The sequence below is a fragment of the Macaca mulatta genome, chromosome 11, assembly GCF_049350105.2.
Source record: "Macaca mulatta isolate MMU2019108-1 chromosome 11, T2T-MMU8v2.0, whole genome shotgun sequence".
Lineage (NCBI taxonomy): Eukaryota > Metazoa > Chordata > Mammalia > Primates > Cercopithecidae > Macaca > Macaca mulatta.
The window spans coordinates 13989523-14007762 of NC_133416.1; the positions used below are offsets into that span (position 1 = coordinate 13989523).

Below are 18240 nucleotides of genomic sequence, written 5' to 3' on the forward strand. Positions count from 1 at the left end.
GGAAAGCTCAGCTTGGAGCCTGTCAATCACTTCCAAATCTCCCAAGTAGATTTGTGTCCTCTGACTCTCCCCCGGCCAGACTGAGTGTCTCCACAGCCAACACCTGCTCTGCAAGGAGCAGGCTATCCTGGGCAGGCGTGAGATGCTGAGAAGCATAAGAAAGCTGGATTCCACCGGGTTTCTGCTGGAGGAGGCAGCTGCATAAGAGGTTTCCACGCCACCCAGAGAGAAGATGCATTATTTCCTCCACCCGGGCTGGGCCTCCAGGTACTACTGAGACCAGAGGTCACTGTGGTTCCGTGGGCTGAGCCATAGATTAGGATCTCAATGGTTCTTTGTTTAAATCCAGCTGAGGCATCCAACCTTGCATGACCTTGAGCCATACACAACTCTTAGGATGCAACCTGCTTTATGAGATGAGAAAGACACGAGGAAGACATCAGTGAGGGACCCTGGAAGGTAAATGAACAATCATGACAATGTCCGGCACTCACACCGTGCCCTTCCTCTGAGGCGTGCCCTGAAGGACAATCTTGCTTGTCCTTGAAATTATCCTTGTGAGGCTGAGGTCAAGGATTCCCATTGCAGCTTGAGGGGTGAGGTTAAAAGTCTGCTATCCAGCTCCTAGGAAATACGTAAAATTAGATCTGGGATGAGCCTGTCAGTAGTAGATAGAGAACTTTTATGAAGTTAAGGGTAAACTGGCTGGTCTGGGTCTAGAACTGGGAATGGTGCCTAGGAGCACATTTTTGAGAACATGCAGCCAGGTTTGGTGTGTCATGGAGTGTGTGTGTGCACACGTGTGTGTGTGAGCATGTGTATGTGGGTGTGTGTGACTGTGTGTGAGAGTGTGAGTGTGTGAGCATGTGCATGAGAGAGCATGTGTGTGTGAGTGCATGTATGTGTGTGCATGAGTGTGTGAGTGGGTGTGTGAGAGAGTGTGTGTGTGTGTGTGTGAGAGAAAGCATTGTGTGAGTGTGTGGGTGTGTGTGGGTGAGGGTGTGAATGTGTGAGTGTGAGAAAGCATTGTGTGAGTGTGTGGGTGTGTGAGTGTGTGTGGGTGTGAGTGTGTGGGTGTGAGAGTGTGAGTGTGTGAGTGTGTGCGTATGAGTGAATGTATGAATGTGTGTGTGAATGTGAATGTGCAAATGTGTGTGAGAGTGTGAGTGTGTGACTGTGTGTGTCTGTGAGAATGTGAGTGTGTGTGTGAGACACAGTGTGAGTGTGTGAGTGACTGTGTGTGTATGTGTGTCTTTGGATACACAGACATCCTGGAGCATATGCACATTTCCTTCCTTGTTCAAATAAACCCTACGGTTAAAGTGCTTTGACATCTGGTCTCTGCAGCCCTCCACAGGAGGCAGGGCAAGCACTACTAAGCCCACTACAAACAGGGCAGCTAAGGCTCCCCTCAGTGACTTGCCCAGGGTCAAGGAAGAATGAGCGTCAGAGCCCCGAGCCCGTGTGCTCCCTTCTGTGCCGGGCTGCTTCTCCTGGGCATGGCTGTGCCTTGTGAATGGGACATTTCTCCTTTGATGTGCCCTAGGTTCCCTGAGTAACTTAGATATTGCTCAGGTGGGGTGAGGGGAAAATGTATTTTCAGGTCATATTACTCGAAACAAAATAATGTAGACTAACTGACATTGAAAACACATATTTATTTTGTACAATACTGGAGGTTTGGAGTCCAAGTTCAAAGTGTCAGCTAGATTGGTTCCTGGTGAGGGCTCTCCTCCTGGTTTGCAGGCAGCCACTTTCTCTTTGCATCCTCACCTGGTGGGAAGACAGAGACCGCGTGCTCTCCTTACCAGATCCATCATGAGGGCCCCGCCCCGTGACTTAATGTAACCCTAATTACCTACCAAAGGCCCATCTCCAAATACCATCACATTGGTGGTTAAGCTTCAACATAGGAATTTCGGGAGGACACAAACATTCCATCTACAGCATGGGTGGAAACCCATATCTTCATCACCACCTGTGGTGGCCACACACTGCAGCCATCGAGACAGTGGGCATGTTCTCCTTACAACTCGATCCAAGGAGCAGGGAAGGAGGGCAACGCTGGGAGAGATTAAGAATATTAAGAAGAGAATAGGGTAGCCAGATTTAGTAAATAAAAATACAAAATGCCTAATTCTGAATTTCAGATAAAGAACAAATACTTTTTAGCGTAAGTATGCCCCAAACTAAGCATGGCAAAGGACATATTTATGCTAAAAAATTACGTATTATCTAATAATAAATTATTGTTATTTTCTGCAATTCACATTAACTGGGCATCCTGTATTTTCATCTGGCAACCCTAAAAGAGAAGGGCCAAAATCTGCTGAGTCAAGCCGGTGGATTCCAGGAGGGACTATTGCTGGATTTCTGGACTGATGCTTGCTTTATAATACTTAACTGTTTTTAGCCCCTTCCCTCCCTCCCTCCCTCCCTCCCTCCCTCTCTTCTTTTCTTTTCTTTTCTTTTTTTTTTCTTTTTTTCCTTTTCTTTTCTTTTCTTTTTTTCTTCTTTATTTCTGACCAGGTTCTCACTCTCTACTGAGGTTGGAATGCAATGGCACAATCTCAGCTCACTGTGGCCTCAACCCTCAGGATCATGTGATCCTCCCACCTTAGCCTCCTGAGTAGCTGGGATTACAGGTGCGCACTACCATGCTCAGCTAATTTGTGTATTTTTTGTAGAGATGGGGTCTCACTATGTTGTCCAGGCTGATCTTGAGCTCCTGGGGTCAAGCAATCTGCCTGCCTCAGCTCCCTAAAGTATTGAGAGTACAGGCATTAGCCACCACACCCAGAAACGTCTGTTTTTAGCCATGGTCTCTTTAGGCGTTCTCTATCACTCTAAGTCAAAACTATTCCTTAAACATGCAGGGCTCGAAGTGTTGATCTCCTGGATAGCCTAGTCACCTCCAAGCCAGAGGGCTTACAGTAGGCTGCCCTCAGACAAGCAAGGAAATGACAGACTTTCTACCCCAACTCAGATCTAGGTTTCAGGACTCATTCTAGGAACAGCGGCAACTGCCACGTAGACTGTGAGGAAACTTTCTCAGGGTTCTAGAAAAAACAATGGAGGAGAAGGTGGGGAGGGGGAAGGAGAAAGAGAGTTAAAACAAAGAGAGAGACAGAGAAAATTAAAGATTGTATCAAGCCTCTCCCAACTCCCTCCTCTCTCCCTGGAACACAGGAGTAAATGTTAAGAAGAGAAGGATGAGATTTCTACCCTAACTGAAGAAAACTACAAAACATGAGAGTTTGAAAAGACAATAAGGAAGATAGAGGCCAATCCTGTAATTTTTCAGATGAAGAAAGTAAGGCCCAAGAAGAAGAAATTACTGTATTCAGATCACACAGTTTTAAGGATTCGAGCCAATACTGGATCCTGACCCAGTGTTTACTATTCTCTGCAGTGTTCCATTATTCGTGGACTGCAACGATGAAAGAATGCTTAGAAATGATCTAGTTCAACCTCCTGACTTTAAAATAAGAAAAGATATATTGAGAGAGGTCAAATAATTTGCTCAAAGTCACAGTTGGCTTTTTGCTACCAATCTAAGCTTCTTTTCCCTAGTCTTTGCATATACACATAACAATGTGTTGAATAATTTCAAAATTATTTCAAAAATTCACCCAGAGTAAATGTACTTATTCAGGAGAGCAGTGGAAATAGGAAATATAGCAAACATAAAAACACCTCATCCCTATGACTCAATTTATACCGGTCCATGAACAGTTAACAGTTTTCAACACCTAACACCTCTCTTCCTGTGATAACTGGCAGCCAGAGTTATTTTGCAAAACTGTGTTTCCAAGTCCTCAGGAGGAATACACGTGTAAGTATGCTTTAAATTTGCATATGTTTTATCTTTGAGCTCCTTAAACGGTTAACACTATTAATCTTCATCTTTAAGCTGCTGTTAAGTTTGTTATGTTTATACATATGTGTGTGTATCTACACAGAACTTTTTTCACTGGTCCTGTGACTCCTAGAACTGTATCCTTCTACCCGCTATACATTTCCCTATGTAAATAATATGGCTTTCACTCATGATGGAAACAAGACAGAAGGAATGAGGTCAAGGAGGAAATAAATTTGGATAGAAAGAAGCCATCAAAACCCTGTGAATAAAATTCACATGCAAGTTTCGGTGACTCGTAAGAGCACAGAGAGAAAAAAACAGGGATTATTCAGGAGCAGGCTCCTGTAGGGTAGAAGGCGCTGCACAGCGGGAGTGCGGGGCGGGCACAGGTCAGCACCAGGATGCATCAAGGGCATTGGGAAGTGCTGAGGGCCAGGCCACACTTAACTCAGGTCTGTGCCCTTTAGTGGAAAGAAGCCTCAGAGTGTTTTCACCCTGCGAATCTCCTCTGTGCAAGAAAAGACCAGTTGATGTCCTTGAAAACTTTCCTATTTGGCCAGTTCATTCTTATTTCAAAATTTTATATTATTATATTTTTTAGAGACAGGGTCTCACTATGTTGCCCAGGCTAGACTCGAACTCCTGGGCTAAGTGAGCCTCCCACCTCAGCCTCCTGAGTTGCTACCATGCCCAGCTTGCCCAGTTCATTCTTAATGAGGCCAAACACATTGGCCATGCAGTTCACAAACAAAAGGGAATGTCTGTAGTGCTGGTCAGTCACAAACTCATTGTACTTTACAGAGGAAGCTCCATGCAGAATGTTCAAATATCATCCTCTAAAGGTTGACTCTAAGTACACAGAAGCAGTGTAGGGGCGCAGACAGCTCAGCTGAGCACTCAGCACATCAAACAAGAAAGCATACGGTGGTTTCCCTCTACCCAGAGCAGGGTCTGATACAGAGGAGCAAGCCTGGACTTTGTCCTTGGGCAAATTGCCCCATTAGGGGAGGGAGGAACCTACTCTCCAGACTTTCTGGTTTGAAGCAGTGCCTGGGTCTGAGCAGAGCAAGGAACGCTTCCCGCTACAGCCAAACTAGACTAGCCTAGGCCCTGAGAGCCATGACCTCACATGTGTCTTTTTCTCCAGGCACACTGGAAAGCTTAGTCCTCCCACCGTGACTGTCTGTTCCCGAGATAGTCCCTTTACATGGAGAACCCTTGCCCATCCCACCCACCCCCACACCATAAAAAATCCATGTGAGAAGGTTTGAACGGATTTAGTGATCCTGCACTCCAACCCTGCCTATCTATTCATCAAAGTTCACTTCAAATACCACTTTATAAAGACATTGTGGTTCTTCTGTCTCCCAATTCATTGGTACTTTGGTGCTCTTACGGTATACATCACATTCAGTCTTGTATTAGAGTTGTTTGTGTACATATTTTCTGCCCTCACTCTAGGGCCAGATTAAAACCTATAAATCTTAAAATATTTTGGTCTCCTGAAAATTAAACAGTATCATTCATAGTTTCCACTATTAAAGATTTTATGCTTTTGGAATAAAATATGTCATTCTTCACCCCCCTCTCCCAAAAACCCCAAAACTTTGTTCCTCTGCTTTTCTGGTTTCCCATGTGCTGCTTAGAGTGCTTAGTGGGTTTTCCAGCAGCCCTGATCCCAAGCCCATGTGAGACCATGAGCATTTTCAAGACAAAAGTGTCCTTACTCCTCTTTATGAGACTGCCAAGATTAAACACGGAGCTCAGAACACAGTATGAACACAATAAATGTAGGATGAAATGAACAAAGCTAGCATTCACTAATGAGAGCTCCTCACATGATGAGCAAGAAGAAGTTGAAATGGTGCCATCCAAGGCTTCCCAGTGCCCCTGGAGACCACACAGCCCCCTTACACAGGAAATGACATGATTCCTGATAAGCAAGCAGTACACACTGCACAGCTTCCTTCCCTTCCTCCCCCTGCCACTCAACACCTTTGGCAAACAGCCGCCTGCCTTCATCCTTCATTAGGAAAGCATTCATGAGACAACAGCATTAACAGTGCACGAACTAATGCTTCTTCGAATTTTTCTGGGGTCTGCTGCTGCTACTGCTAAAATCCACTCGCCTTCAGATGCAGTTTCTCAAATGGCTTAAAAGCTTCTCTGCTTTTGATCCCTGCAGCATCACTTTCTACTCCCCCAGTCAGAAACCAGAAGCCACCCACCGCCGTTTCCTGCGTCCATGATAGTAGAAAGCTGCAGAGAACAGCTGGCCACTGGGTTGCCAGGTTGTGGGCTGGGTAGGGAGGATCCATTGCAGGAGCATTGGAAAGCCTTGAGCACCGCGCCCTGCCTGTCCACACAGCAGTACCTTCACAGCCTTTTAGCAGTTCCGATCAGGTTTCTGCCTCTTAAAGCGGCCCCACAGACTAAAAGCCATCATCTGGAATTGGGAGTAAAAGTGCCCACAGGATATGAAGCGCTCTAAGAAAATTCAGCTGGGCAGGTATTTTAAGGTCACTGACTGACTCCAAATTGAAGGTAGAACCCATACTGACTGCAATTCATCACACTTCTGTAACTTCAGAGCTCACTGCTGGCTCGTGGGGAAGGTTGCGATTGTATTCAGTCCGGATATCTGAACATATTATTTAGAAATATTAGCTTATCCAGCTGCCTACGGAGCTTCCCATCTGGGCTTTCAGTTACTACATTCTCTAAAGCCGTATCTGACCCACACCTTCCTAACATTATGTGCTTCTTCAGCATCCACCCAGTGTTACAACTTTTAGAATTGGTCTAGCTGTTTTTCCAGTCTTCACTGGAAAGCCCTTGCCCCCAAATATAAAAAATAATAAACCATTCACCCCTAAACTTCAGGAGGGCTTCCAATCGTCTTTAAGCACTCATTTAAAAGAAAAGTCTTTTATTCCCTTATAATAGTATTAAATCATTAGCAAATGATTCTCAAAACTATTTTTTTGAGTGCTCTCTTCTGTGTGAGAATGTAGGAAATGATGACCAAGTATATGAAGTTTTTGGTGAGCAGGGCAGGCCTGGTAGCCTGCCCCCAGAAAAACCCAACCCTGCCAGCACCTGGATCTCAGACCTCTGGCCTCCGGAACTGTGAGAGAATAACTTGCTGCTGTTTTAAGATTCCCAGCTTGTGGTCATTTATTACAGCAGCCCTAGCAAACGAACCCAGTGTGGTTTGAAACTTCAGTTATTGCATCTACCATCAGCCCAATTCAAAAGACCATTTATTTAATCAGCAACATTTCCCCAGTCACTCCTTATGGGGCAGCATCCATTGCAGGCTACTAATTCTACTTAGTGCTTTAAGTCAGTATTGCCAGAATCATATGAAACACATACCTGGGGCTTCTAGGGCGTCTCCTAGTCAGCCTTGTCAACAGTTTTGAAAATACGCTCTATGGCAGTCCTGAATTCCACAGAGGTGTCTGAGAGCTGTCAGTGAGAGGCATAGCAGTAGACAGCAGTGAGAGACAATGGCCTGGGGAAAGGGCCAAACCTCTACTCAGAGCCACTCTCCTGTTTGTCGTATTTTATAAAATGAATATTTAATTATATTTCACTATTTGCTTTCATTACTAAAATTTCCCAAGATGCATGAAAAGAGAGGGTACCCCCAAAACCCAACTTTAAATAAAATAACCATGAGTATTCTGCCCTACTTGTTTCTGTGTTAATGTAAGAATTTATTTGAAAAGTGCTGCAAAAAAAATTTTTTTTTTTTTTTGACAGAGTCTCGCTCTGTCGCCCAGGCCGGAGTGCAGTGGCGCGATCTCGGCTCACTGAGAGCTCCGCCTCCCGGGTTCACGCCATTCTCCTGCCTCAGCCTCCCAAGTAGCTGGGACTACAGGCGCCCGCCACCACGCCCAGCTAGTTTTTTTGTATTTTTAGTAGAGACGGTTTTCACCATGTTAGCCAGGATGGTCTCGATCTCCTGACCTTGTGATCCGCCTGCCTCAGCCTCCCAATATAATTTTTTTAAGTACTTGTTTCAGTAACTCTCTGCCAATATAGATTACACTTTGTTAGCTCCAATAATTGCTGCATGGTGAATTTAGTCTATTGAAAAGGAAATGTCAGGTCTGAGTGCCAATCGTTGTACTTGACCCAAGGTAACTCTCTTTTCAAGGCACTGCGTTGGGTTCCCACTGAATTATTTTACCACATTCGAAATCCCTCGTCAGAAATTCAATGTTTTTTATTACGATACATGAAATCATCTAATAAATCTCACTGCACACTGTTACTTTGATTTCTCCAATGAACTACACCTCTCAGAATGCACACCCTTGCATAGTCCCTTCTCATGGTGACAGCAGAGTTAGCCTTGTGACTGGCTTTGACAATGGGGATATTAGCAAGCACGATGCAAGTGGATTCTGATAAGCTTAATACTGTATTTATTTGCTGTGGCTGCCATAATAAATGATCACAAACCGGGGATCTTAAAACAGCTCCTTTGTCAGATGCTTCTCCGCAGTCTTCCAAGGCAAAAAGAAAAGAAAAAGAAAAAGAAATACACAGACACATACATATATGTTTCAGTTCAATAAGTTTTTGCTGTTTTTTGTTTTGTTTTGTTTTGTTTCAGACAGGGTCTTGCTCTGTCGCCCACGCTGGAGTGCTGTGGTGCGATCTCAGCTCACTGCACCTCCGCCTCCCAGGTTCAAGTGATTCTCCTGCCTCAGCCTCCTGAGTAGCCGGGATTACAAGCGCGTGCCACCATGCCCAGCTAATTTTTGTATTTTTCTTAGTAAAGACAGGGTTTCACCATGTTGATCAGGCTGGTCTCGAACTCCTTACCTCGTGATCCACCCACCTCGGCCTCCTAAAGTGAGCCGGGATTAGAGACGTGAGCCACCGTGCCCGGCCTCAGTAAGTATTTATTAAGTATATAACACATGGCAGAAACTGTGCTAGATACTAAAACTATAATGGCAAATAAGTCAATTCCTGTCCTCTGAATTGGTTACCTAGTAGAGGAGACAGACATTTAAACAAATACAGTGGAGAGTGACATAGGCAATAATAAAACTATGTACAAGAAATCAAATTAGTATGGATAATTAACAACTAATGGTTGAGAAGAGGTGTCAAGAAAAGCTTCTTAGATACAGTGACAGCTGAGCAGGGTTTCTAAGGGTGCACTGGGGAAAGAGGTTCACAAATCAAGGGAGCATCATGCTGAAATGGTGGTGATGGAACATGGTATATGCAGGCAACTACAAAAATTCGCTTCTACTGATGGTTCAAGGAAGGAAGGCATGAATATGAGAATGGAGGTATGGACAGAGGCCAGGTCATGGTAAGTCAGAGAGTTTACTTAACCTTGTAGAAAATGAGGAGCCACTGGAGACTTTAAGGACAAATAACGTAGTCATATTCTTGTTATGAAAGATCATCTGGGTTGCTATGTGCAGGACAGATTACCAGGAACAAAACCAAAAGCAACAACACCTGTTCAAGCCTGAATTCTAGTCACAGAAGTAAAGCCGGAGAGGAGAAAATGGATGTGAGCAATATCCAAAAGGAAAAATAATAGTATACACATAAGGAATGGGGAAAGAGAAGAGCAAAAATAATTTCCTATTTCGCCTTCCCTTCTTCTGGAGTTGGAACACTCAAAAGGTGTGATGGGTGGCATTGGGGCTAAGGGGACCAGGCTGGCCCGGATGGGAGATTCCTTACATGCAGGAGAATCAAGTGAATGAGTCAACATATCAAGGAGAGTGAGAATGCAACTTCTCACTGTTGAAGAAAGGAGTTATAAATATGCAAAGGGGAAATTGTGATATTGGATTGGAATTGAAGGCATAGGTCTCAAATTATGGATTTTAAAGATAGGAGTGTGAGAGACGACAGATAGAAAGGGATAGATAGGTAAATTGAGAAGCAGAAATGTATGAATGTGTTATATTTCCTAGTCCAGGAGCAATGACACCCCAGTTGCAATGAGCATCCTAGCATTTAGATCTCAGTTTCTAAATACCTTTTTCCACTAAAAGGAACCAGGGCTCCTTGGAGAAATGTCTGCTTCCAGGGCTGGGGCAGGGAAAGAACAAGATGAGCCTGGAACTCTATTGTACTGAAAGTAAGGAAGCACTCAGATAATTATGAGGACATGTCTAAAGGACACAGGAGCCAGCTTAATGGAGTTCCAATTGTCTACATCTGGGACATTTTGTGCATCAAAATAAAAAATGATAGTAACTGATTAGAGTCCATTGAAAAGTCAAATCTCATGAATCCATACTTATATAATACATGAATAAATAAATATGAGAGAGAAGGGAGAGCTGTAACTTATAGTAGAATGCCAATTAATTAATGTAAATGTAATGATGGAATTAGAAAATTGTTATTATTTCTATTCTGAGACAGGTCTTGCTCTGTCACCCAGGTTGCAGTGCAGTGGCCCAATCACAGTTCATTGCAGCCTCAACCTGCCGTGCTCAATCATTTCTCCCACCTCAGCCTCCCGAGTAGCTGGGACTTCAGGCACGTGCCACCACATGGCTATTTTTGTATTTTTTGTAGAAACGAGGTTTCATCATGTTGCCCAGGCTGGTCTCAACTCCTGGGCTCATACAATCCACCTCAGCCTCCCAAAGTGCTGGGATAACAGGCATGAGCCACCACACCCAGCCAGAAAATTATTATTTTGCAACCATCATAGTTATAATTAATTTAGATAGAATCATCATTGGATGGAAAAACTAGTAGGTAAAAATTTGATGAGGAAATGGATACAGTCTCAAAGTATCTCCCCAAAAATATTGATTAAGTGCTTATTAGTAGTTTAGAAATACAAATTACTTACTAGTTAGCTCTATAGTACAGAAACCTAGCCATTATCATCTTAGTTGAGTGATAAAATATAATGTTATCTATAAACAGGATAAATCCATATTAAGTTACTCCTAACAAACTGAGAAAACACAACATCATTTCCATGAAAGTCCTGCCAAAAATGCACTACCCAAATCTGACAATGAGGAGACATCAGACAAACCCAAACTGAGGGACATTCTACAAAGTAATTAGTCCATTCTCTTTAAAAACATCCAGGTTGTGAAAAACAAGGAAAGAATGAGAAAATGTTCCTGATTAAGGGAGACTAACAGAGATATAATGACTAAATACAACACATGATCCTGAGTTGGATTCTGGAATTATAAAGAACGTATTGGAAAATTGATGAAATCTGAATGGAGTCTATGGATTGTGGCTGTATTACATCAGTGTTAAGTTCCTGATCTTTTTCATTGCTTTTTCCTTTTTTTTTTTTTTTTTTTTTTTTTAAACAGAGTCTCTGTCATCCAGGCTGTAGTGCAGCGGTACAATCCCGGCTCACTGCAACCTGCACCTCCTGGGTTCAAGTGATTCTCCTCTCAGCCTCTCAAGTAGCTGGAATTACAGGCATGAGCCACCACATCCCGCAGAATGTCCCGATCTTGATGGATGCACTCTGGTTATATAAATGTCCTCATTTTAGGGAAATACATGCCGAAGTAGTAAAAGCTCATGGGGCATCATATTTGCAACTGCTCTCAGTTGGTTCAGAAAAAAATAAGAGCAATAATACGTATAAATGTGTAGATAGAATAAGACAAACGTGATAAAATGTTAAGAATTGGGGAATCCAGATGAAAGGTGTATGGAAGCTCTTCTGCTACTCCTGCAACTTTTTCGTACGTTTGAAATTGTTTCAAAATGAAAAAAAAAGTATAAATATCCTGGAAAATGCAAACGCATCAGCAGAGATGGAAAGCAGATCACTGGTTGTCTGAGTGTGGACGGGCCAGAGGGGAGAGGAGTCAGGATTACAAAGGAGACACAACAAGGGAACTTGGCGGAGAGGATATGAATATCCTTTTTTTTTTTTCTTTTTTAGAGACAGGGTTATGCTATGTCACTCAGCTCATAAGCTCACTGCAGCCTCAAACTCCAGGGCCCACGGGATATTCCTGCTGAGCAACTGGGAGGGACTGCAGGCTCAGGCCACCATGCCTGGCGTTTTTTTTTGTTTTTTTTTTTTTTCCTTTTGGTGGAGACAAGGTCTCACTACGCTGCTTGGGGCTGGTCGTGAGCTCCTGGTCTCAAGGAAATCCTCCCATTTATGACTCCCAAAGCACTGGGATTACAGGCGTGAGCCACCATGCCCAGCCATGTTCATTATCTTGATTGTGTCAGTGGCCTCTTTGGTTTAAAAGTAGGTCAAAATTTACTATGTGGTACACTTTAAAAATCTATTCATAGGTTAAATAACATGAAAGAATTGTTTTTTAATTCCTAATATTCGCCTAGGGAATACAACCAACCTCTTTATCACATGAAGACATTTTTTTTCATGCTTTTCCACATTCCTTAAATGACCTATCCCAGGAACTTCCTCCAACTTATCTACTCCTTCATATTCAAGAAGATAATGGAGTTCCATCTTCCTCCATTAACTCCCCCTATACTGAAATCTGCTGTATCTTTCATTCATTTGTATCTTATTGTTACAATACATACAATGGAAATCTACAACATTTTTATTGCTATAGTTATTTCAATTGTTATGTTTTCTGCTTATTTTCATATCAGAGTTGAATCAAGATGTTTAAGTCCCTGGAGAGTTAAGTATTTTGTAGGAGGAAGAATATCAAGGTTGTGAAAAAAACCTTGTTGTGGCTGAGAAACTGGGCTGGAGTCAGGAGGCTGATCATGGGCCCAGTTCTACCACTAACTAGCCACGTGCCTACGATGCTTCATTTCACCTCTTTAGATCTAAGCTTCCCCATATGTCAAAGCAAAGGTGAGGTCAATGTCATCTGTAAAATGTTCTTGACTTTTGAATTATTTGAGTAGTGGCCGCTAGATGGAACCCGTGAACCCATGTCCACACATGGCATTTCAGGGAGAGAGGGTGCTGAAGCAGGAAGCCAAAAAGCCCGAGTGAGAGATTATCCTGTGCTTTGTGCAACAAGGATAGTCTGTAGGAACAACAAGAGAAGTTGTCTCTCTCAGACAATGGTGCCCTAGCCTGGACACGTGGGCTAGGAAATTAGTGATCAGAGGAAGTAAGACCAAAGCTAAAGTCAGAGGCATTTTCTGTTCTCCTCTTCACTAAATCCCAAGGCTCTTTAGCATGAAGTATGCAGACCCTGTGTGATTTTCTGTGTTATCTGAAGTAAAACTTATTTAAAAAGTTCCACATGTTTTTAACCAAATATATTTAATGAACATTGTTCTGAGAGAAAGGGGATCCCAGTCACTTCTGTCAAAGGCATTCAAGGATATGGAGAGAAATAGCTTTTTAGAATTTGAGAATAAAATTTCTATGAAATTGATCAAAGTGGATGAGAAGGAAAAAACTTCTCAAGCGGTACGTAGGTAGAAAAACTATCACTTTGCGCCATTTTAATATGTTAACAAATTATGTTAACATTTATGGAACACATCAAACACTGCAGTGTAACTGATTCTTTAATAAGTATATACAAGTCACACATAGAATGAGTGGCTTGCTGGGTGCTCCTTGAATAATCCTTTTCTTTTACCAGTTAAGTTTCCTGCTGAATATTTGGAAACTCTTTGCAAACTGACTTCAGCACCTCTGTGGGATATTCCCTTCCACTGCCAACCCTAAGTTGTCAGAAACTCTGTCTTTGGGAAGCACACTACATTTTCTAGAACAAATCTAGATACTTAAGAAATGATGAAGGATGATGATGATGATGAATGATAACACTCTGATGCAATTCATATATCACAATATTATCCAGATCCAACAAACACTGAGAAAATGGTGTTTTGGCAGGAATTTTAATTCCTTTATTTCTCAAACATCTTTGTCAATAGTCATTTTTAATGTCATTTTATAGATGATGAAACAATCTTAGAGATGTTAAGTAACTGATGCTAATAATACAGGTGGCAAAGACAGAATTCAAAATCTGGATCTGTTGATTTATTTTGCTTTATTTTATTTTTTAGAGACAGATCTCGCGTTGTCGCCTGTCAAAGACTAGAGTGCAGTAGCGTGATCATAGCTTACTGCAGCCTCGAACTCCTGGGCCCGAGCAACCTTCCCTCCTCAGCCTTCCAAGGTCTCCTGATTTCAAGTGCAGTTCTTGCCAACACACAGTGGTAAAGGGTACGATTACCTAAGCCTTAGCACAGAAGGTAGCACCCCCTCACAGGTGAGCTATCATGAAGCTATGCGACAATTTTTCTCCATCTTTTTAAGAGTTGTTTTCCTTGTCTTCCTCCTCCTCATGATTATTATTCCTTTTTCATTCAGCAACAAAGAATCTGGTAGAAGACTGCACAGAAGCAGAATCACTTGCTATCAATAGTGCAACCCTACGTAACTTCCCTAATCCCTAGCAAATGAAGGAAAAATCATATACAAGCACTGACAAATAGCAACACAAGAAAGGGCAAAAGAAATTACCAAGGAGTAACGCCATCTTCCCCAACTCAAACCAGGGAAAGGAAGCTTGTTTAGGAACTTAGGCTGAAGCTCACCACAGTGCCAAACACCTGCTTTCTTAAAAAGAGGTAGTGCAGATAGTGACGCCACTGAGCCACTCAGGGTGGGGGTTTTCTTTCAGTGCTTTTCTTCTTGCCCACAAACTAGTGTAGGATGTGACTGGCTCCAGCCGATCCTTATCAAGGCAGCTAGTCCTGATGGCTTGGTTTGGAAGCTCTTTGTTTACTGAAGAGGGCAAAGAGAAGAGGCATGAATTGGAAAAGGATATCTAAAATGTCCCCCAAGGCGTCATAAAGTTGACATCTTTCATCATGACTTCTGCAGCTCAGGAAACCAGGTAGCAGTCAACAGTGATGAGCTCTACTCACCAGCCCTATCACGTTCACATCACACTGAGGGTATTGTCCTTTGAACAGAAGACTCTCATGAGGAAAGCGCAGATTCCTTCTAGGTGGGAAGAAAGCTCTGTCCCTGCTCCATGTCTGCTGATCTGTAGGTAGCGGAGAGTGCAGGGCTGTTCAACTCCGTGTCCCTAACGACGCCCCAGCCTCTTTCAGTTCTGTGAACAAAACCAAGGCTGGGTTTGTTAGCACAGCCTGTGACAAAGCCTGGGCAGGTCCTTGTATTCTGGCAAAGGCTGAACCAAAGAGCAGTCTCATTGCACTATTTACTTTCTTTCTGATATACTGTCTCTGGCTCAGCACAATCGGTACAGTCCAATGCTGCAGAAGACGCTGTTCCCTCCTCCCACAGTGTTTCTCGTCTACCTTTTGCCCTTACTGGGTGGGAAGAAATTTCTTCTTGACCTCAGCAATCCTTTCTGACAATTACCATATGCCTCAAGAGACCTGGGAAGCTTCGCCCTGTCTCGCAGTGTCACAGGGAGGCCATTCTTATCCAGAATAAAACTGAAAGCTTTTTTTAAAAAAAAAAAAAAAAAACACAAAAAACTCTAGTAAGTTACCTTGTCTCTGGGAGATTCTGTAACAATGAATTGCACACACTAATTATCTCCTCTATTAAAAAGTTTTTAAAAGGTTCCTCTTCATCATTTAGAGCATGTTGCCTTGGCGCTGGCCTGGAGAGGCTCAGCACAGGTAGCCAGGCTGAGTTTAATTAAAGAGTTTCCGTGTGTCAACAGCAGAGAATAACAGTTCTCACTTCTCCAACTCAGCAGGAGACTTTGATTAAAGTGAGAAGCAGCCGTGATTCTGGAGAGCGCGTCTTCCTCCCGTCTCCTCTCCCAGATGTGCAGGTGTCCTTCCCCCAGCACCATGGAAGAAGGGGTCCAGGAAGGAGATGTCACACTTGCCTGTGACCCCCACCTGGTCTGCAGAAAGGCAGAGAAGACTCGCTTATGGAGGAAAAAGACGGCTCTGTCTGGAGCTTCTATGAATTATATAATGTATAAGTGATTTCACTACAAAGCAGTGAAATTTTTAAAAGTTAACCAGGTAGCCCTTTTTTATTCTCATTCATAGAAAATACTTTTATTTCTTGAGTTAACTACACGGTTTTACTTGCTTAATTGTTGTAAAGTTGTTTATTTTGTGAATAAGAAACCTATGGTCCAAGCGTATATAGTGAAAAGTAAATCTTCCTCCCATCTCATTGCCCTGGCCACCCAGCTACAATTTTCTTGTATACCCTTGCAAATATATTTCACTCCTTTATAGGCTTAAGTGTCTGTGTGTGTATGTGTCTGTGTGTGTGTGTGTGTGTGTTTACTTATTGTTTATCTGAAATTCAAATTTACTTATGCATCCTATGTTTGATCTGGCAGCCCTATACTAGCTATAACCCTGTACTAGGCCCTCTCAGAGGGCACAGATAGGAGCCATGTATATTAACCCATGTATGTACATATATCTATTATGATTTTTATATATGTGGTTAAATATGAGTTCATACTAATATCTCTGAATCTAACCCAGTATCACAGGGTTCCTTCTAGCCTTCTGCCTGTGCGTAGCTATAAATTCTCTCTCCAACAGTGAAAAACCGGACCCCCACTATCCACTTTTATTTACTTATTTGCCCATTATTGCTTACCGTGCATGTAAAGCTGTTCCAGCATTGGTAACATCCCCCTCCCCTCGCCGCCCCAACCCGATGAGAAACTAACTTGCCAGTTGGAACACGGTGCTTATGTCCAGTTCCTTTGGCCTTTAGCCTTACAATTGTAAGTCAGAGCAGCACCTGCAAGGTTACTTTGGTTGCTCCTTTTCCCAACCCCTTCAGGGATGTTATGTGCACGGTTACATTCATTCATGAAAGTCTTCAGTCCCCACCATCCTGGTTGATATTTTTTTAATTGTATACATTAGAGTTCCATCTTTGTGATGTACAGTTCTATGGATTTTTGACAAATGCAGAGCCATTTATCCACAATTCAGTATCATACAGAATTGTTCCTACCCCACCCCCCAACTACCCCCCTCATCCCCCCCTTCTGGAGACAGAATATCTCTCTGCCACCCAGGTCGGAATGCAGTGCTGCGATCATAGCTCACTGCAGTCTCAAACTCCTGGGCTCAAGCAATCCTTTTACATCAGCCTCCTGAGTAACTGGGACGACAGGTGTGTGCACACATGCCCAGCTAATTTTTTTACTTTTTGCAAACATGGGATCTTGCTATGTTTCCCAGGCTGGTCTTGAACTCCTGGCTCAAGCGATCTTCCCACCTCAGCCTCCCAAAGTGCTGGGATTATAGGTGTGTGCCACCACACCCAGCCCTAAAAATTCCACCCATGAATTGTCTCTGCAGTTAATGTACAGTTAATCTACCCTCTTCCTACTACCACCAACCCCTGGCATCTGTTTTCCATCCCCATAGTGTAGCTGCTTCTCAAATGTCATATGAATGGATTTATACAATGTGTGCACCCTTTGGAGTCTGGCTCCTTTCAATTAGCAGAATTCATTTAAGACTCACCCACATAATTGTGTGAATCAATAGTTTCTTCTTCTTCTTCTTCTTCTTTTTTTTTTCTTTTTTTTTTTTTTGTTTGTTTTTACAGCAGAATAGTACTCCATTATATGAATGTACCATGGCTAGGAATTGTGGCTCATGCCTGTAATTCCAGCTCTTTAGGAGGCCAGGTGGGAGGATCGCTTGAGCCCAGGAGCTTGAGACCAGCCTGGGCAACATAGAAGACCCTATCTCCATAAAAAAAAAAATATTTTTTAAACATTAGCCAAGCATGGTGGTGCACACCTGTAGTCCCAGCTACTCTGAAGGCTGAGATGAAAGGATTGCTTGAGCCCAGGAGTTTGAAGCTGCAGTGAGCTATGATCCTGCCACTACACTCCAGCCTGGGCAACAAAGTGAGACCCTATCTCAAAACAAAGCAAAACAAAAATTACCACAATTATTTTATCCACTCATCTGTGGAAAGACATTTTGGTTGCTTCTAGGTTTTGGAGATTATGAGTAAAATTGCTATAAACATTTGCATACAGGTTGTTTTGTGAATGTGAGATTTCAGTTTACTTAGGTAAAGATCTAGGAATATGATTGTTGGGAAGTTGTGTGTTTTTGTCTTTCCTACAGAGGCAGAAGCGTCAGGACAGTCTGCACAGGCAAAAATGACATCTAAATCACTACGCAGGCACAGGAGAGAGCAGGACTGGCATGTCTGGAAGGTCTGGGTCTCCATGAACTCTATTAAACAGGAAGGGGCGATAAGCAACCTTCTGGTTTAAGAGTCACAAAGTGAATCTTCCAGGTGAGGGTCGGCTTGCTAAAGATAATCCATAAAGTCGCATGTCTTGAATCACAGTTGCCACTCCAGAGGAAACATGGTAATTTAATGTAAAGTTGCCTCTTCTGCTTCCCTTTCTAGGCACATTGGAGGTGGC

General features: G+C 42.9%; 2 long non-coding RNA genes and 1 other non-coding gene across 3 annotated transcripts; 1 reads left to right on the plus strand and 2 right to left on the minus strand.

The window, feature by feature from the left end:
- Positions 1-1705: 1705 nt before the first annotated feature.
- Positions 1706-6229, minus strand: LOC114671039 (uncharacterized). Its single transcript, XR_003720934.2, has 3 exons — positions 6091-6229; positions 1863-2064; positions 1706-1773 (listed from the first exon to the last, which is right to left on the minus strand). It is a non-coding gene; the product is annotated as an uncharacterized LOC114671039 (long non-coding RNA).
- Positions 6230-6639: 410 nt separating this feature from the next.
- Positions 6640-6699, plus strand: LOC114671175 (U7 small nuclear RNA). Its single transcript, XR_003721064.1, has one exon. It is a non-coding gene; the product is annotated as a U7 small nuclear RNA (small nuclear RNA).
- Positions 6700-13844: 7145 nt separating this feature from the next.
- On the minus strand, positions 13845-15263 carry LOC144333226 (uncharacterized). Its single transcript, XR_013401735.1, has 2 exons — positions 14747-15263; positions 13845-14603 (listed from the first exon to the last, which is right to left on the minus strand). It is a non-coding gene; the product is annotated as an uncharacterized LOC144333226 (long non-coding RNA).
- Positions 15264-18240: the final 2977 nt, after the last annotated feature.